Genomic DNA, 18,991 nt, shown 5'->3' with positions numbered 1-18,991 from the left:
TTCAAAGCCAAACGAAACGAAAACATATAACGCAATGAATACCTCTAACGCAACATGAAACACAATTTTCTTTCAATTTATTATGTTTTACTATTCTTTACTATGGTTAATTACTCATTGTAATATAAAATAGTTAGTTCTATTATGCATGTGTAACAATTCCCATGGAAATAACAATCTGTGTAAATTGGACATCCGCATCCTAATAAGCGAGCGGCAGAACTGCAAAGAAGCTAGAGTGTAGCGCGGGCACGGGTGTTGGCGGGCGTAGCGAGCAAGGGGAAAATCCCCCTAGTAAATAAATAAAAGAAAGTTTTAAATATCATTGTCATGTGCATAAAACCGTAATGTTAGAAAATACACTGTCAATATCCCTTTCTCTATTAAATTAAGGTTATAAGAGTTGGATCTAAAAAGCAATATTCCCCCTCCCATTTCCCTTAATAAATTAATTTAAAAGATCTAGGATATATTATACTGTCTTTAAAAATAAACACTTTGATTAAATGCACAATAAATAAATCTTTTTCTTCTTCTTCTTCTTCTTTCGGCTGCTCCCATTAGGGGTTGCAACAGCGGATCATAAATGCACAATAAATTAATTAATTAATTAATTAATTAATTAATAAGTTAGATTATTGTTCACATAGACGTTGGATAAGCGAATGAGTGCTTAGAAATGAAACCTTTTTTTTAATAAAAGACCCATGTTCTTTGCACATTGCAGACTCTGTGATGGAACTGCTCAAGAGGACCTCATTCCTTGGTGTGCACCTGCCAGCTCACCTCACTTGGACAGTTTTCATTGCTGCTTCCGCAGTGTCTGCCATTCCTCCAATTTTAGTATCATAGACTATTAGATCATTAGAACAATCTGGACGAGAACAGGCCAGTCAGCTCAACAATGTCTGACAGTCCTACCAACTTAATTCTTCTAAAACAACGTCAAGTCGAGTTTTGGAAGTTTCTAAAGTCCTATTGGTCATCACACCACCCGGCAGCCCACTCCATGCGTCCATCTCTCTCCACGCAAAGAGAAACCATAGAATCAGGACCGGCTCTAGGCATACTATGAAACTAATGAAGCTTAAGCTGTACGTCCCTTAATCCTGGAGGGAGCCCCTTAAAAATGTGGGGTGTCTACCGTATGAGGAGGGGTTTTAAAACCCCTAGATGGAGTGGTTACATCTTTTTTTTTAATTTGTGGGGATCTGTTGTGGAACAACTCCACTAAAGAAGATGACAGTGGTCACCCGGACCACATTCCTGGTTGTGAAAGGGCCTCCATAACATTTCAAGCTTCAGGGCTTCAATAATATAAGACCACTACAGGGCATTGTTCTAGGGAAGGCATGCCCAAGGGAGTGCCAAAAAAAGTCATTTCATTTAGGACCATGAATTGTGCCGTTCTCCAAGGGGGATCTCCTCCCAGCTTGTCGATTTCATATGGGATTTCAAGGGGGAACTAACCCCCCCCTTTACCTTGTTGATTTTAAATGATGCAATCATGGGTGTGCCCATGTCAGAGGGGGTCTCTGCCCCCTTCTCCTTCATCAATTTCAGTTATGGATTCGAGCGCGTAGATCTAAAAAAGGGAATCTATTTTGGATATCTGTTTTTGGGTGCTTGCAACTGAGTCTGCCTAGGAGTGCAAAGTACCCTTAAACTGGCCCTGGTTGATGTTATTAATCATTTATTTATTACTTTCAATTTCAATATATTATTATTTAATCATTTACCTTTTGTTTATTCACTTTTCTATTAGTATAGATAGATAGATAGATAGATAGATAGATAGATAGATAGATAGATAGATAGATAGATATGAAAGACACTATATGATAGATAGATAGATAGATAGATAGATAGATAGATAGATAGATAGATAGATAGATAGATAGATAGATAGATAGATAGATAGAAGTGAAAGGCACTATATGGAAAAAAAACTTAGATATCCTGTTATACCAGTTGTCAAACTGGCACCTGAGGCTTTCCAAAAGTTGGAGAAAAAAAATAAAAGAAACCAACAACACACTGCAAGTGTCTCACAGCTCTCCAGTTTGGTGTTGTAATCCAAATCAAAATACAATCCACATAAGGACTGAGGTTCGTCCTCACAGTGCAAAGACATGATGGCAGGTGGGTTGTCAAGTGGTCAGGATGTGACTTCACTCTTTTTTATTTTAATATAACTAAAATGCGTAAACATTTTAAGCCTTAAAATTTAAGAAATGCTGTATAAATTAGTAAAGAGCTGACTTTTGATAAGCGAAGTTGTGCTGCCATAAATAGACAAATAATGAAAGGTGCTGTATAATAACATAGAGATAGATGTGAAATGCACCAAAAAATAATTACATTGGTTCAGAAATATATATGTATTGAAATACACTATATAATAGATAAATAGATATGAAAAGCACCATAAATTAGATAGACAAAAAAATTATGAAAGGCACTTTATGACAGATATAAAAAGATGGTGAAGAGCACTATGTAATACATAGAGAGAGATAGAGAGACATGAAAGGCACTATATGATAGATAGATAGATAGATAGATAGATAGATAGATAGATAGATAGATAGATACTTTGGTCTGAACTAATGCCAGTATGACTATAAAGCAAGAAAATTTAAAAGCAATAAAACTGACTTGGCAGTGCCAGTCCCTGTGAGGCGCCACACAGGCGTATTGCTGTTTGTTTAAAGGACCCCCATCACATTTCTTGACCCACTTCTGCTGAATGATTTTTTGGCCGAAAGTCCTCACTTTTGGTGTGTCAGAGAGGGGATGTGCAGCTTTGTTCATAATGCCACTCAGTTTTATTTTTAGTCTCTCCTTTGCTGCGATCTCTGGGGGTCCAGAGTGTGTGTAGTTCTTGCTTGTCTTGTACCTGACCCGTGTTTATGTCTTATGTGTTCTATTTGTGTGTTTGTTGCACTGCGGTCCTGGGCTTTATTTCATAAGAAACACAAGAAACTTGACAATTGAGAGGAGACCATTCAGTCCATCAAGCCAGTTTGCATAGCTAATGGGTAAGCTGTCCCCCAAAAAATATTTGTGCCATTGTATGCTGCAATACAGCATATGGATGGTATAACAATAAAGGTACCTGAACTTGACCTGAAATTTCTTCTTTATTGCTATTGATACCACAAGAAACGGTTTGTGTCTTTGGTGGATGCCCAGGCCTGGCTCCAGGGGGTCATTGAGTTTAGTTAAATGTCCTCCCACCATATCATGTGAAGACCACCCACCCACACTGTCAGGTATACTGTTACTTGCTGGATTCTTGGGACTTTATAATACCAGTCCCCACCTTCTGGCACCCCTCCCCTTACTGGTGTGGAACTGAGGCTGTCAATGCCCAAGCATGAAGACTTGGATGTGTAGGTCAGTCTTTAGCATGCCAGGCCCAAGTGTGGCAGTGGCAGAGTCATTATGGCGGGCACGCGCTTTTGGTAATTCAACTGGCACTGCCCGCCAGGTGATACTGTCATTTACCCGTCGGTTAATAAATTAAAAGCGCACCAGTAGCAAAACGGCGCGAGAGAACAAACAAGTACCAACATACAAAAGAATGATGTAAATTAATAAGTAAAGTCAGTTATGCAAATACAGGTATGTATACTGTATATTTAAAAACATACAAAAAACGGTGACGTAAATGATCGGGAGCGGCTCGACCTGTTGCCAGTGCTTGTGCGCGGGAGGCACGCTCGAGGGGCGGGGCGGGGCGGAGATTCGGGGCCGCGCGACGGTGTGGCGGCAATGTGTCCAGGCGCTCGTGCGCGAGCGCGCGCTTGCTGCTTCTTCTCCTCCTCCTCCTCGTCTCTCTCTCTCTCTCCTTCTGTTCCTCCTCCTCCTGGCGGCAGAGGGGAGGGCTGCGAGCTGCACAGTGCAACGCCGGCAGTCGCCGCTGCTATCCAGATTCTCACCAAGGAGTGCGGAGCCACGCCAGCCGAGGAGAGACGCTTCCAGCTCGCCTCGAGGGGACGAGTGGCCCTCAAGCAAGGTAAGGGTCCGACGGCATTCACCTTCGGAGGATGGAGAAGGAGAAACGACAGAGGAGGTGTGGGGTTACGGAGCAAGGTTGCCGGCTTGAGCGCGGGGAGGTGGGGCCGAGCCGTTGCCGCATCGTTTCCATGTGTCGACGTCGCCTGTGGCTGTTGTGCGCGAGGGCGGCAGGGATGCGCCTTTTCCCGACTCGAGCTAAACAAAGCCGACGCGTCGAATAGGCTTGCTGGCTCGTCGTTGACGAGGAGTGGTGTGTTGCGTGTGTGTCTGTGTGCCTGCGTTTATTCGAAAAGAAGAGGACTCGGTGGAAGTGCCGTACGGGTTATTCCCGGTGTGAGGCGGGTGGCCCGTCGCGTCTTACATCTTCAGGTGGGGGTGGGGTGCGGTGACATCCCGAAGGGGGTGGGGCAATTCGTGTGCGACATCTTCAGGTGGAGGGGGGGAACCGTGGCTGTGACTTTCAGCAGGTGCGCAAGGAACGTCTTAAAAGAGCAGAGTCAAATGTGTGCACCGGGGATGGGGTGTGGGATCGGCACAAACCGCTGCTTGTGTGTGTGTGTGTGACATCCACAGGTTTGAGCCACTGCTGGTGTGTGCGCATCAGCATCCTCAGATGGCGATGGGACAGTTGGTGTTCAGCGTGCAGCCTAATGGGGCGGGCAGCGTGTGTGGCAGCATTCATGGTGGCACTCGTTGATTGAAGGATAGAGCTGTGTAATACCAAACGGGGATTGGTATCCTCATGTTGAGGTTGGAGGTGCGTGAGGTTTTCAATCAAGGAGTAGGACATTTATGATCTGAGAGGAAATCGGAGGTACTGATGTGAATAATAGAATAATATTGGTGTGGGATGTTGTTACAGCTTCATTCAGTTTGACCATTTTAATTGTACAGCGCTTGCAATATGTTTGATTTCCAGTATAAATGGCATCACAGGGATGATTGCATTTGGCATTGTCGGATAGAGGTAGGAAACAATGACACGGTAAAAGAGAGTAAAGTTAATTTTTTGGTTGGTATGTTGGCCTGTTGGGAAGGTTTCATGACAGGCCGGGGTGGCGCAGTGGGTTCACATCCCACTGCTGACATAGACGTGACCCCGACCAAGTCGTTTCACCTCCCTTTTGCTCCAATTGGAAAGAAACAAAAGAAATGTAACCGATTGTATCTTAAATGTTGTAAGTCACCATGGATTAACGCATCCATCAAACAATAATATATTATAATAATTATAATAATGATATCTTCAGGTGCCATGGAGTGCAGCAGTATTGGAGCAGATGTTGCCGGAAGATTGTGATAGTTGAGGATAATCTTTGTCATTTACAGGTGGGATGTCCCACGGCTGTCAGTAGGTACTGATCAGTTAACTCCCCTTTGTAATATGGTCTGTGCAGGAACAACTGGTTGCATGTCTCCCTCATTCTTTTTCAGGGCTGTCTGGTAAGCAGCCATTCAGGAAGTTACATTTTTGTTTGTTTCTCTTCTTCATTTTTACGGACAGCTGAAACATTTTAGGTAGTAAAAATTAAAATGCAATCTTTTGTTGTAATAGCGCATTTGGCACAGATTTTTCTTATAGCTGTCAAATGTCCGGGCCATGATAACTGCCATATTAGTATGCTTTTAAAATTTCTCGTCTCACTCACTGATTGGCTATAAAGGTGTAGTGCATTAAATGTGTATTAAACTAAGCCACTTTTTTTTTTTTTTTTTTTGTAAAATGCCAAAGGTGTGTGCACTTTGAGCAAATTGAGACAAATCTCTTGTGGAGAAAAGGAGTACGTTAACTGAACATTTTCCTTTAATTGATGACGTGTGTCTGTATTCTTTTAATTTGAAAGATTGAGTGAGATTTTATGTTTTTTGCAGCCGGTTACTCGTACTTGACAAAAAAAATGTTTACATCTGTGATCTTTTTCTTATACTTTATTACATACTCTATGTGTAGGAGAAATTTTAGTACTGTGAAACAGAAAGGTTCTGTCATCTTTTGAACAAGCTTGTGACATGGACTTCATTATTTTTTCTTACTATAAGGGTATGCCTTATTATCACTATTGGTAAGAAATAATAAAGAGTTGAATTCATGCTGCAAAATGAAGGAAAGAATGCATGTATCACCTTGAAGTTTCAAGTAATAAACTTCAAGAATTAAAAATAGCTTATCGATCTGTTCTTAACATAATTCTTTTTTTTTGTAAAAACTTGATTACTATGTATGGATTGTAATAAAATTAATAATAAAAAAAATAGCTTATTATTTTTATTTAGCTGGCAATTGTTTTATTAATAGTTGTAACCTGCTGTGCCTGCCTCGCAGTCACAAGGACTCTGATGTGTGGAGCGGATGAGGACACTGTGGGTTTTCTGTAAATGAGTGCACATGCAGGGCTCATGAAGATGGCAGCGGGCTGATTAACAAAATATGTGGTTGGTTGTTTGATGAGGACTGAAGGCTAGTAAAAATGGTTTCATTTTTGAAGTAGTTTTGTGTTACTATTGCCATCATAGCACTGGATCAAATAAAAACTATTGTGATTTTGCACAGTGTACAAGTTATAAATGTCTAATGATATATTTATCTCAATGTGATTTTTTTTTATATTAAGCTAGAGCTCTTTGCTTGTAATCCATAAAATGAGATAATTCTTGAAATAAGTTCGGTACTTTTGTACTAAACGGACGGCTAGTATCCTTTTCAATTATCGTGACGCAAATTGGATTTTCATTTTTAACATTAGGCACCCAAAGGGGACATTAACATTAGGGACCTATAGGCAACTATGCTCCACCACCACTAACTTTAAGGTTAGTATTTGTGGTTGGGGTAGGTCAGTAAAAAAAAAAATTAAGCAACCGGGGCCCCAAACGGAGCCCAACACTAGAATGGGTAGGAACTGCCCTCCGTGCTGTCCGTTTAGTACACAAGTACCAGAAGTTCCTTTGTTGGTGTTTCATATTGGTCTGTGTTTTAGTTGTGTGTCTTTTGTATTCTAGCACACTAGGTCTGTAAGGGAACTTTAGAAGAGTAAATTCAATTGAAGTGAGCAAATCCCCCCTAGGTGGTATAGGTTGCTTTGTCCAAGATTATAGTCACTCATTTAAGAGAAGCGCTCTGGTTTGATCAATCAGTGAATCTTGGAAAGTTCTTTGAGCTGCATTTAATGTGGGAAATGTGATATATAAGTGCATTTATTTTTATTATTTATTATTCGTACTATTACAATTGTGCAGAATGGTGGCTCTGAGGCTTAAGGATCTGCGCTGGTATCCAAAAGGTTGCTGGTTCAAATCCCCATTACTGCCAAAAAGAGATCCTACTCTGCTGGGCCCTTAACCTGCAATCGCTCCAGGTGGCACTGTACAATGGCTGACCCTGCACTGTGACCCCAAGGGGTATGCGGAAAATTCCTAATTCAAGAAATTGTATAAGGAGAAATAAAAAAACAAAAAAAAGTGTCTTCTTTGTGTAGTTACGTATGTTGAATGAGGAGTTTTAATTGTCAACTTCTTCTTCATATCCTTCATTAAAGTGAGGGACAGACTTTTGTTGAGATACTTCTAAACTTTCCCTATTATGACTGGCATGTCAATTCAGTTCCCAGTAAACAATGCAGTTTGTCAAGGAAATGTGGGAAAGTTACATTTTTGTTGAAATATCTTGAATACAGCTTACCTTATGCATTTTTGAAAATTTCCAAATCTCACATTGAAAAGCATTGGTAGATTTGTAAACTACATCCCTCCATCCATCCCTTTTCTGCTGCATATCTGGATCCCAGTCATGGGGGCAGCAGTTTAAGCCACGATGCCCAGACAACCCTTTTCTCTGTCACCTCCTCCAATTCCTCCTTGATATCTGGGATTTCAAGGCGTTAACAAGCCAACTGAGAGATGTAATCTCTTCAGTGTGTCCTGCGTCCTCCTCGAGGTCTCCTCTTGGTTGGGTGTGCCAGAAACACCACCCCAGGGAGGTGTCCAGGATGTTCCTTTTTCAAGTGCCTGATCCACTTTTAATGCGGAGGAGCAGCATCTGCAATACTTTGAGCTCCACTCGAATGTCTATGCTTCTCACCCCTGAATTTGTGAACCCATCTGTATTAAAACCTGTGCGACTTGAATTATGGATAAGGTTGCTGTTTCAAATTCACCTTGCCCAACAGCTGTTTCTGATGGCAAAATTGAACCCCAAACCAAATCAGTCAGACACTGGGTGAGGCGTGTGTGCTGCTGATACACCACCTCACTTCTCCTGCTGTTTGAGGTTAGTTAACTGTAAAAGAAAAAAATATCTCTCTATTGTAAAAGGAAATCCTGGGATGAGACTTTCTCGGAGATAATTTCAGGTCCCGCGAGGCCAGACTTTTTGCCAAGAGATTTTGACAAGTCCTGCCCTCCTCTCAAAACATTTACAACCATGCCCACAGTCCACTCACTTATCATTCAAGTGAATGTTATTGACAGACACAGTTCCTGCGCTCTCCGCTCTAAGCAGGGTTGGAAATAAAAGCCAAAGAGTAGAAGACAAAGTAGAACGTTGTAAAGAATTCAGAAAGATTGGCGCGATACACATGCAGAGCAGGTTGGAGATCATGGAAGTACGAAAATTAGAAAGTCTCAAAAAAATGATAGTGAAGATCGCCTGAGTGCTAACAAATGGAAATTATTAATCGGTGAAATAATGAAATGGCAAAAAGAGATCGAATATATTGTTCGGATTTAAACTTTAAGTCGGAGACTTGTAGATCATCTAATTCGTGTTGCCATCAGGGAAAAGTAGTGTTTCTACCAACGATGAGGCGTATCCGCGAGAATTAAAACATTTGTTCTTTGGTGAAAGTGAAATCCACATATGCGAGTGGCAGAGACGCGAAATGGTTGGCGCATAGTGCCCGCCTGTGGGTTGGCATGCAAAGTGAGCAGGGGGCAGAGTCCACTAGTGTGCATGTGTGTGTGTGTGTGTGTATATGTGTATATATATATATATATATAGTTACGAGAGAAGGAATTATGTCAGTGTCTCTACAGTGGAGGAAATAATTATTTGACCCCTCACTGATTTTGTAAGTTTGTCCAATGACAAAGAAATGAAAAGTCTCAGAACAGTATCATTTCAATGGTAGGTTTATTTCAACAGTGGCAGATTGCACATCAAAAGGAAAATCGAAAAAATAACTTTAAATAAAAGATAGAAATTGATTTGCATTTCATTGAGGGAAATAAGTTTTGAACCCCTACCAACCATTAAGAGTTCTGGCTCCCACAGAGTGGTTAGACACTTCTACTCAATTAGTCACCCTCATTAAGGACACCTGTCTTAACTAGTCACCTGTATAAAAGACACCTGTCCACAGAATCAATCAATCAAGCAGACTCCACACTCTACAACATGGGAAAGACCAAAGAGCTGTCCAAGGATGTCAGAGACAAAATTGTAGACCTGCACAAGGCTGGAATGGGCTACAAAACCATTAGCAAGAAGCTGGGAGAGAAGGTGACAACTGTTGGTGCGATTGTTCGAAAATGGAAGGAGCACAAAATGACCATCAATCGACCTCGCTCTGGGGCTCCACGCAAGATCTCACCTCGTGGGGTGTCAATGGTTCTGAGAAAGGTGAAAAAGAATCCTAGAACTACACGGGAGGAGTTAGTTAATGACCTCAAATTAGCAGGGACCACAGTCACCAAGAAAACCATTGGAAACACATTACACCGCAATGGATTAAAATCCTGCAGGGCTCGCAAGGTCCCCTGCTCAAGAAGGCACATGTGCAGGCCCGTCTGAAGTTTGCCAATGAACACCTGAATGATTCAGAGAGTGACTGGGAGAAGGTGCTGTGGTCTGATGAGACCAAAATAGAGCTCTTTGGCATTAACTCAACTCGCTGTGTTTGGAGGAAGAAAATGCTGCCTATGACCCCAAAACACCGTCCCCACCATCAAGCATGGGGGTGGAAACATTTTGCTTTGGGGGTGTTTTTCTGCTAAGGGCACAGGACAACTTAATCGCATTAACGGGAAAATGGACGGAGCCATGTATCGTGAAATCCTGAGCGACAATCTCCTTCCCTCTGCCAGGAAACTGAAAATGGGTCGTGGATGGGTGTTCCAGCACGACAATGACCCAAAACATACAGCAAAGGCAACAAAGGAGTGGCTCAAGAAGAAGCACATTAAGGTCATGGAGTGGCCTAGTCAGTCTCCGGACCTTAATCCAATAGAAAACCTATGGAGGGAGCTCAAGCTCAGAGTAGCACAGAGACAGCCTCGAAACCTTAGGGATTTAGAGATGATCTGCAAAGAGGAGTGGACCAACATTCCTACTAAAATGTGCGCAAACTTGGTCATCAATTACAAGAAACGTTTGACCTCTGTGCTTGCAAACAAGGGTTTTTCCACTAAGTATTAAGTCTTTTTTTGTTAGAGGGTTCAAAAACTTATTTCCCTCAATGAAATGCAAATCAATTTCTATCTTTTATTTAAAGTTATTTTTTCGATTTTCCTTTTGATGTGCAATCTGCCACTGTTGAAATAAACCTACCATTGAAATGATACTGTTCTGAGACTTTTCATTTCTTTGTCATTGGACAAACTTACAAAATCAGTGAGGGGTCAAATAATTATTTCCTCCACTGTATGTAAGTATAGTGTGAATAAATATATACTCATTATTAGCACTGCACTAGAAACAATCTAACAGCTGCATTATCTGCATGTTATAATGATTCAGTGTTTCTCTGGCTTTTTTAAGTTTTCGGCAAAGTTCCACACCGGCTTTCCATCTTGATTCAAGGCAGCCAACAGTTTTACTATCGAGTCTTCAACACAGGTGTTAAATCTTCGTCGAGTGCTTCTTGTAAATTTTTTTTACAAAGGCTATCAATCTACCATAAGTCTATTTGTGCTGCATTATATACTACATATCATTGTAAAATAACGTTAAGAAGCGTGTATTTAATGTAGCCTAATAATATATGTAATTGTATCGCACATGGATGTTATGCCATGTGCATATTTTTTTTTTTTAAATTGTTTGTAGTTTTTGCTTACTGCATTATGACGGGTGTCTGTATGATTTGATATCAATGTCTTCCTGGAAGTTGATTGTTCTTCCAAAGTCCAAGTTTCTTGCACAGTACAATAGGTTTTTATGTATGACTTCTGTATACTTTATTTCATCCTCTCTTGCTGCCTTTGCATCCCGGCACACACAGATGTTATAGAGCATGACGCTACTATTACCTTGCTTTATACTGGGGCTAGTGTTGCCCTGGTGATTTGCAGTGTTAACCTTTCTTCACTCAATTCTATAATGTTGTGTGTTCAAGTCATCACAGCATAACATACTCCCCGCTGTCCTTGAGGCTCTCACATCCTTTGTCAAATTATAGTCAAGTTTTCCTGTTCTTCTAAGAAGCCCATTTCTTTTTAAGCACCTGGTCATTGGTTTGTCATGTGTTCACACATTGTCTCCCTTCTTGGGCATGGAAGACTGTTTTTCTTCTTTCCTCTAGCCTGGCTGTTACTGTGCTTAGCAGTATTTTCAGTGCCTTGGGGGTTTCTGTGTACTGTCCTTCTAATATGGCTTTTATGCAAGATTGATTTTACATGTTACTTTGTCTTAATGATGTAGTAGCTTGTTCCATCTAGTCCCGTAAGACAGTTGAGTGGACTGATAGCTGATGACTGGGAATGGCCATAGCATCTATGCTGAATTCTGTGTCATGTTCTCAGAATGATTACAGGTCTCGCTTATTGTGATGGAATCCAGTATTATGGTTCTATAAAAGCTCATTACTTTGATACAGGGGTCCCCTGGAGGGCCCCAGTGACTGCGGGTTTTCATTCTGATGCCTTTTCTTAATTAGTGACCTGTTTTTGTTGCTAATTAACTTCTTTTGAATTCATTTTAATTGACCTGCTCTTTAAGACTCAGTGCCCTTAATTGTTTCTTTTTCCTTAATTAGCAGCCAAACAATACTGAGATGTAAAATGAGCCAAACATGACCAGCAAACTGTGTCTGTCCATCATACAATATCTGAAAATAAAGAAAGTTGAAGGTCTCAAGAATGCTGATCTGCTCAGGTCCCCAAAACACTTTATCAGCGCTCTTAGAAAAGAGAAAATCCACAATTTCAGAAATGTCTTCCATTGCACAATGACAGGAGCAACAAGCTATGGAATTGAAGAATGGGTGTAATTAACAACAAGACTCTGCGCCTAATTAAGGGACTGGTTAGAGTGAAATTGGTTGGAGTTTGAGTCCCTGACTTGGTTGGCCTTCTGTTGGCTCACTCACTTCACATTTCATTTCTGTTTGGGCGCCATTTAAGGAAAGAAATGAAGCAATTCAGAGGAATGATGAAGAAAATCAGGGGAACAAATCTTAAAAAAACAAGTCAATTGACATTAATTCAAAAGAAGTTCGTTAGCAACAACAAAAATGCACTAATTAAGAAAAGGGTTAGAATGAAAACCTGCAGCCACTGGGGCTCATCAGGACCGGAGTTGGGGACCCCTGCTTTATGTAGAAGTATAATACACTGCTTCCATGAAAGGACACGTGTGATTGGCAATTGTGTTTGGTTGCCATCCTTGCAGTGAAGGACCTGCCGTGTGCCACAGATCCGTCTCCTGTGACTTCACACCCTTTACAGCAGACTGCATTGTTGACACCTGGCAAGATGGATCCCTGCCATTTGCTGGAGTTTATTTTCATTATTTATTTTTCTTCCCATTAGCATGAATCTGCAAAAACACAGAATCAGGACTCATCAGACTAAGAAAATATATATATATTTGAAATCTCCACAGTCTTTTCCTTAGTCCACTGCTACTGCTTCTTGTTTTCTTATGACTAGAGCAGAAATTACTTGGGCCATTGCCTGTCATACCACATCTGTGAAAATACATGACAAGTTGTGCTTCCTTTTTCATTTTAGAGAAGAAAAATACATACAGTAACTCCTAGTTCATTCAGAGATGCACTTGCATAGGCAATACAGCCATTGTGTTCCAAAAGCACACACACACACACACACACACACACACAGTCCTCAAACTAAAATGAAAACACACAAGCCCCACTCTCTATCCACCTCCTATGACAAAGAGGGGCCTTGTGCGATCCCTCACTTAAGTTAAAACTAATAAAGGCTTTGGGTGTCAAACCCTGAAGCTGTGCATTCACACTCTTGTTACTTACTGGCACTGTGTGCACCTGAACATGTCACTTTACTTGCCTCTGCTCCAATGGAAAAAACAAAAGAAATCCAACCAATTTCATGTCATGTGCTGTATGTTGTCTTGGATAAAGGAGCCAGACAAATAATAAGAACTAATAATAATGATAAAAGAGTAGCAGGCACACATTAAGCTTTCTGATAAGTGTCTGTTGATTCTGATGATTTACTCCTTTGACTGATAAAAATTCTAATATTACTTTGAATAAGAAAACTTCCATCAGCACCTTAACGGTTGAATTCCATCCTATAGACCACTTTTGTACTGTTTTTTTTTTTTTGGGTGTTAGCCTATTCTCTATATACCTATGACACAGTTTCTCTTAAAAATCTCAGCAGGGTTGCTGTTCATAATTCATATTTAACAGTTTGATTGCTGCCCAGTACTATATTCAAAACTTCTTATTTATTTGGCCAGCACCTTTATCCAAGGTGATTTATAACATGTGAGATGTAATTGGCTGTACAGACTTGCTCAGGCTCATGCTGTGTAAATAGCAGGATTTGAACCCACAATCTCAGGGTTTTGAATTCCTAGGTCCAAAGCGTTAACCACCACACTGCACTGCCTGCCATTAGCTTTTGAATTTTATCCATTAACAGTCTCTGGGCTTTGCCTGCCCATATAAAGACCTCACTGATTGAGCCTTTGGTTCGTTGCCATGTGTGGGTTAATTCAATAAAGTACATTCATCCATTGCCTAAAACATGCTTAATCCAAGTTTAGGGATGCAAGATGGGAACCAAACCTGCTCAGGGTGCCAGTCAGCCTCAAGGTGTTCACACACCTGCGCCTGCAGTACACTGGGCCAGTGTACACTTATTTGATAAAAATGTGTAAAATGTTTTTCTTTAATTGATTGGAATCAAGAAATCCCAAATAAATATACAGTAATGTCTTCTGTTTCACAGAGGTTTCGGGGGGCACAGGATCCCTGTGAATGCGAAAATCCATTTTGGGCCCATGACTACTGTATATTTTAACTTTACTGCACTAAATAAGGTACAAAAAAGTGCGAGAAATGGGAGAGCGAATGATCTCTGTACAAGCGAATCACGTGTGTGAGGCTGGCTGCTGAGGCAAACATGCGTGACATTCCCCAGACAAAGTGCGTAGTTCAGCAGTTCCTTACTAAACTGTAACTTTTTGCAAAATTTAGCATTTCATAATAAATTTGTGTTTATATTTATAGAATTAAATGACAAAAGTGATTAATATTACAGATACAAAAGAAATCCAACAAAACTCTTTAAGCACTGAACAGTAAACATTCTCGACACAGTCCAGTTTCGCAGATGATGGTAGTGTAGATATGAAATGAAATCCCCTGTGGACAGCCTCCTGACAGTTATGTAAAGTTTTGCCGTACAGTGATGCTGATGGATATGAAGATTTGTAGAAGCTGGGAGCGCTCCTAGACAAAGACATGTTCCAATCCAGACAAAATCACACAAAAAGTGCACACAGGACAAGAACAATAATCCGGAGAAAACAGTAATCCACTTGTGTAGTGAAGTGTCGAACTGTACTCGCACTAGCAACTTGTTCCATGCTTGAGCATGTTTGTCTGCATGTAATCCCACCCCAAGTCTAGCTCGTTTGACTAGTGTGATCGCTCTTTGCCGGGCCACCTATACCGTTCATTGGCCTACTTGAAAGAGGTAGGCCCAGGCACGGTTTGGTAGGATTCGGAAACAGTGTAATCGCTAAATAGTGATAAAGCAAGTCACATAGTGCAGTTCTCATTTCATTCGATACCATTTGAGTTAAAACCAGGTTTTTATTCTCACCTTACAGATGAAATGTATTACAGTTGGCAAGAAAAGCTGCAAATTCCTCCTTTCAAATCATTTGTCTTCATAAAAATCATCTTGTACATGAAGCTTGATTAACAGCAAACTCAATAGATGTGTAAGAGGGTAGAGCGTTATCCTGCCCTACACGACTCCAAAACAACCATAACGTAAGTAAAATCATTTTGACCTTCGTGCTGTCACTCCGTGTTGGGATCTTGTTTTGGCTTTACATGAAGTCACATTGTCATGACAAAAGTGTGCCCGGGCCCAGAACATTAAACAGGCCAGTGTGTGAGTAAGGGGGAGGGGGGTGGTGGTGAGACAATCGCGTGGTATGGAACGCATGTGCCCAGTGTGAGTATGACACCACCAACTACGATCCTGATGACTTGTTATGACTTACTTTTAAAGCTGCCGTCCTCATCTTTCACTCATTCACTGAAAATATTTAATGACGCAGTACTCCGGGGGCTGCTGGGATTTGTAGTCCGTTTAAGTAGCGGGGCTACAGCATTGTCCATGGTTTTCTGCAGTTGGTCACAAAGCATGCAAAATAATCTCCATTTAATTATTAATGACAGTAGGTGGATCTGCAAATCGAAAACCCACGACTCGCAAGGGCCAACATGTATAGATTTCGCATTGTAATGCAATAAAATGTGTCATGGTACGAGAGCGTGGTGAATACAATATATAGGTATTATAAATTACCGGATAGTTTTTTCTTAAACAAATATATATATATTTATATATATATATATATATATATATATATATATATATTGTTTATAATAGATAGATAGATAGATAGATAGATAGATAGATAGATAGATATAGATATATATATATATATATATATATATATAGATAGATAGATATAGATATATATATATATATATATAGATAGATATAGATATATATATATATATATATAGATAGATATATATATATATATATATATATATAGATAGATATAGATATATATATATATATATAGATAGATATATTTATAAATAATTGTTTTTAATTAACTTTAGGTTTGTTCTGAAAGGTGCTCTGTAGAATAAAGCTTAGGTAGCATATAATAAAACACCTGAATGAATTCACCATCAAGGAACTACACAAACATAGGTGGGATTGGAGTTTTGGAAAGCACTTTTTTTGTTTATGATGAAAAGTAAGGAAAAAAGAATGAATGAATGAATGATTGGAGTTAGGCAAAAGTAAAAGTCTAATTGTTTGGATTCATTTCTAGTGTGGGTTGTTGGTTGTTTTTATTGCATGTAGCTCTTTAGCCAATAGTTTGGAGCATATACTCTTATCGTCCCACAGTACTAATAAAAGAAAGTCACTTTCTTACAGTTTGATTTGTTTACATTAGCAAACCAGAGATTTGTATAAAACAAGCTTGTACTTCCTAGTCAGGGCCTCTTGGTCCAGACATGTATGCTGCTTCTCATGCTGTTCCTACAGGCCTACTGAAATTTCAGATCTTTAATGGCACAGCTGGTTTCCAGTAAGATGCTGTAATCTTGAATCTATATTTATAAAAGTCAAATACCACTGACTCACTCATCACGAAATCTCCCGAACCATGTGCATCTGGGACTTGAAATTTGGCATGTAGGTTACCCTTGGCCCATAGGTGCTCGCTAAGAAACGGTTTTAAAAATTTCGTGGTCCAAGCATAAAATTTCTTACAGTTTTTTAAGACCCGTTTGTATGCCTGTCCGGTTTTCAGGAGAGAACTACTTAATGGATTTAGATCTTTTTTTTTCTATAATTTACTTGGATATTCCGTTGATTTTGCAACGGTTCAGATTTATTAGCGCGAATCCGAGAGAGACTCATTGGGCTCCGAGGAGGGTGGCGGGACCCTCCTCACTCACGCGTCTGCCTCAGGGCGTAACCTTAACTCTGCTTAGTTAGCGAATGAGAGAACTACTTAATGGATTTAGATCTTTTTTTTTTTCTATAATTTGCTTGATCATTCCAGTTGATTTTGTGACATCTCTCATTGCACTAAGAATCATAGTTTGCTTACAGGAGCGATACATTCGATACATCTAGTAGCATTAGCGAGTGAAGAGGATGCTGGCGTTGAATGTTTGCCGCTTCTCCCTCTGAGTTGTTTTTTTATCCTGCCCCCAAAATACCCCCACAATTGTCAACCTAGTGTCTGAGACTGTCCAGCCCCTTTGTTCCTTCTCTGTTGCCACACGGGAAGAGTTGTAGGACGTCATCAGGAAAATGAAACTGTCTACCAGTTCCCTGGACCCTTTCCCCTCAGCTTTGTTGAGGGCCAACGTGTCTCCACTTATCACCAGGATCATAAACCAGTCCCTCTTGGCTGGCCATATTCCTTCTTTACTAAAAACTGCTGTCATCAGACCTCTACTGAAAAAACCCACCCTGGATCCTGAAGTTCTCTCCAATTATAGGCCCATCTCCAATCTTCCATTTCTCTCTAAAGTTCTGGAAAAAACAGTTGTAATACAACTTCATGATCACCTCAAACTGAATAATCTGTTTGAAAAGTTTCAGTCTGGTTTCCGCCCTGGCCATACCACCGAAACAGCCCTGGTCAGGGTCACCAATGATCTTCTGATAACAGCAGATACTATTTCCCTTTCTTTACTCATCCTCCTTGACCTGACAGCTGCTTTTGACACAATAGACCACAACATTCTCCTTCACCTCCTGAAATACACCATTGGATTCTCAGGAAATGTTCACAATTGGTTCACATCTTACCTGACCGGCAGAACTGAGCATGTCGCCCTGGGCAGCGCAAAATCTCATACCCACAACGTCACCTGTGGTGTCCCACAGGGCTCTGTGCTAGGCCCCATCCTTTTCACCATCTACATGCTCCCTCTTGGAAATGTCATTAGCAGACATGATTTATCTTTTCATTGCTATGCCGATGACACTCAGCTTTACCTCAGGACTACCCCCACCTCCTCTACTGCTTCTCTGCCAATATCTACATTGACTACCTGCCTGGAGGAGATAGAGGCGTGGATGAGGCTCAATTTTCTTCAGCTAAACAGATCCAAAACAGAAGACATCTTAGTTGGCACATCACACCATCTCCGCTCTTCTACCATCACCAGTATCACTTTCGCTGGCCAAAACATTCCCCTTTCCACATCTGTCACCAATTTGACAGGTGTTAAAATGGACCCTCAACTCACCTTTGACACCCACACCAAACACCTCTAAGTCGTCTTTCTACCACCTCAAGAATATCGCTAAACTCCACCCAACTCTCACCCTGGCAGATGCAGAGAAGCTCGTCCATGCCTTTGTCTCCTCCAGGCTGGATTACTGTAATGCGCTCCTCATCGGGATTCCTGGCAAGAGTATTCAGAGACTCCAGTATATTCAGAATTGCGCTGCCAGGATTCTGGTGAGGGAGCGAAAGCATGACCATATCACCCCAATCCTGAAAACCCTTCACTGGCTCCCTGTCCCACTCATAATTGAGTACAAGGTCGTTCTCCTCACCCATCAGTGCATCTATGGACATGCCCCCCTTTACTTACAGGAACTCCTTACCCCTCATACCTCCTCACGCACTCTCCGCTCTGTACATACTAACACTCTTTACGTCCCTAGAACCAAGCTTCGCAGTATGGGTGATAGGGCTTTTTCATCTGTGGCGCCGAGACTGTGGAACGCCCTCCCTGACTACCTGAGAGCCCCACAGTCGACTGATGTTTTTAAATGGAATCTAAAAACTCATCTTTTTAGAAAGATATTTTGTTAAAGTATAAATAGATTTTCTTGTTTTATAATTTTTATTTTTACTCTGTAGCACTTTGAGATTGCTAAAATATAAAGTGCATTATAAATTTTATTATTAATCCGAGAGTGAGAGGGAGGCTATGGGCCGAGGGGACGGAGAAGAGTGACGTCAGGA

General features: G+C 40.8%; 1 protein-coding gene across 6 annotated transcripts in view; it reads left to right on the top strand.

Moving 5' to 3' along the window:
* The first annotated feature begins 3,882 nt into the window (after positions 1 to 3,882).
* The window catches only part of LOC120517328 (protein TANC2), a 434,594-nt gene continuing 419,485 nt past the window's right edge, over positions 3,883 to 18,991 (top strand). For 4 of the 6 annotated variants that reach the window (XM_039739552.1, XM_039739550.1, XM_039739549.1 and 1 more), the window contains exon 1: positions 3,883 to 4,021. The gene's annotated coding sequence lies outside the window, so the exon portion shown is untranslated. The remainder of the gene's footprint in view (positions 4,022 to 18,991) is intronic. The other 2 variants (XM_039739554.1, XM_039739551.1) reach the window with 1 other exon arrangement.

This window comes from Polypterus senegalus, chromosome 17, assembly GCF_016835505.1.
Source record: "Polypterus senegalus isolate Bchr_013 chromosome 17, ASM1683550v1, whole genome shotgun sequence".
In the NCBI taxonomy this organism is placed as follows: Eukaryota; Metazoa; Chordata; class Cladistia; order Polypteriformes; family Polypteridae; genus Polypterus; species Polypterus senegalus.
Note: the sequence above shows the minus strand (reverse complement) of the source record. Positions and strands in the feature narration are given on the sequence as shown.